Here is a 2,414-nt window from a genome sequence, read left to right as displayed (position 1 = left end):
CATCATAGTAAAGCAGTTTAATTTGTTGATCGTGAGCAAAAGGAATTAGTTACTTTTGTCCTTAGGTTTTTGTTCATCCTTATATTGTTGGAATCTTTCTTTGTTCTGGAAACCTCACAATTCATAGAGGACAAAACAAAAACTAGTATCTTATATGTGCGGGAGTTTGTGTATAGATAGAGTAGAATTGCAGAGTTTAGGTTGAAGGTTACTTAACTGTGTTGTGCCTCTATAGCAAAAGAAAGGAATAGACTGAATTTACAGCTGGTGCCAGACAGAAATTTGTTGTCAGACAAAAGCAAAGCCAAACATGAAATTGTTTGCTTAGAGATGTGTTTCAGAATGCAAAGGAAGTTGTAGAGAAGTCAGCCACTGTCACAGCTCCAATGGAGAACAGTGCACTGTAAATGGTGCTGAAACAGCTGCGTGGTCTTGTTAAATGGGTTGAACCTCCAGCTTTTCCTGAGGCTGAAGTAGCTAAATCTCAGTTTGCCTTTCTCAGTGAGTGAAAAGTGGGCATTGTTGCGACAGAGATCTGCTTTAAGATCCTAGGTGCTTGTATGTGAGTTAAAGACAAACATAAACTCCAGCACCACTTACACTCCATTACTGATGAATTAGGTATCAGGTAGGGAGGAGAAGCAGAATATATAGGCAACAGTACCTGGACTGTTCAATAAGCAACTACCCCCTTTTTTAGAACAGACATCCTCAAAAATAATACTAAAGTACAACTTGAGAAAAAAAATTGCTTCATTTTTCACCACTAGCGAAGGCTGCTACTCTGCAGTTGCGTCAATTCTTAAATCTTTTTCAGTGCAGTTTTCTACACTCTAATAATTCTAGCAACACAGTAAATCCTCATTGCTGGTACTGACTTGGAAGTTTTCCCTTGGACTGGCACAAAAGGAAGCACTGAGGTTCAGGGAGTGTGATCTCTACTGCAGCTTCCAGGATGCGACTTTGTCATAATGCGGACCAGGCCTCCTCTAATACTCACTGAGTTTTAAGAGTTGTGATTTCTAAACTAATGCCTGCACCCTGATATCAGATGATCCTTTTGACAGATCCTTGTCACCACAAAGCACTGCTTTGGGAAATTATCATGTTCTGCAGTAGGAAGACCATGAGGGTGGCCAATGTCCATCTTGGGAATCTGATCCATCACCAAGCTATTCATTTACATTTATAAATATTTAATTACAGAAGCATAATGCTCATTGTTCTGATGGATCTTCCTGTGAACTTCCCAGACAAGTAGTACCCAGAGTAATCAGGATATTCCTAAAAGCTTAAAAGAAAAAAAAAAAAAGTCCTCAATTTTTGCAAGAAGGAGTGTATTAAGAGGTCTCTGTTGTACTAATGCCTTTGCTGGATTCCCAGAGTCAACAACCCAGTGTGGACTGACTCCCTTGGGAGTGACAAGTCTGAATCATTGTAGGAAAAGAAGAATCTCTCTTGATACCATTTTGTTAGTATTGTTTTTAGACCTCCTCTGAAGACAATCCAGCTATTAAGGCACAATTGTTTCTTTTTTTGTTAGCCTTAGTGCTTTTGTGCGTGTTCTAGTGTAGTATTTTCCTTAGAAACTCTTTTTCCTAGAAGTTGTTTAATGTGAAAGACAGAACAAAGTGCAGCAGCAGGTGCCAGGGAGCAAGCGGCAAAGCCATTGCATCTGTATGGCTGTGTTGCCTTCGTTTGTAAGGAACCCTGTGGTATGTCTCGAGTCGTTAGCCAATAATACTGGTATGTGGGAATAGTAATATAGTAATAGCCAATAATATCTGGCATGTGGCACGTCCGTGTCCTTTGCCTATTTAGCACGGGCTTTGTTTCTCTGTTTCAGCCCCGCAGATGTAAATAATGAAGGAGTAACTAACTGCCTTCCAGGCGGGCAGGTGAGGTGTGAGCAGGGGGTGTTGCTATCCCCAAAGGCGGAGTGGACATGGCCTGCCGAGCCCCACCGCCGCGGGCTCGCGTCAGCTCCTCCTGGAAAACTAACTCCCTGGCCTGCGTGGGACTGCTCTCCCGACCATATAAAAATCTCTCAGGGCGTTCGGGAGGCTGCAGGGAGATGTGGTGAACCCGGTGCCGGGGGAGCCTTTCCCAGCCGCGGGGGCCCGCAGGTCACGCCAGTTCAGGGTAAGCGGCGCTGCCGGTCCTGGGGAGGCGGGGCGGGGGGGGGGATGCTGCTGCTTCCTTCCCAGCCCGGGAGCACCGACAGCGCCTGGAGCGGGGCGGTGCCGCGGCCGGGGTCTCCCCGCCCGGGGGTTGCCATGAAACCGAAAGCGGCTCCCCCCCCGCAGGGGCGGCGAAAGGAGGGGGAGGCGGCGGCAGGAGCGTTTTCTCGCCGCGCCCCCCGCCCGCCTCCGCCGCCGCGCACGAAGCCGCGCCCCGCGCAGCCGGGGCGGCCC

The sequence above is a fragment of the Corapipo altera genome, unplaced genomic scaffold, assembly GCF_003945725.1.
Source record: "Corapipo altera isolate COAL_440 unplaced genomic scaffold, ASM394572v1 48b, whole genome shotgun sequence".
NCBI classification, from domain to species: Eukaryota; Metazoa; Chordata; class Aves; order Passeriformes; family Pipridae; genus Corapipo; species Corapipo altera.
The sequence above is the reverse complement of the archived record's forward strand: the minus strand, read 5'-3'. Positions refer to the sequence as shown.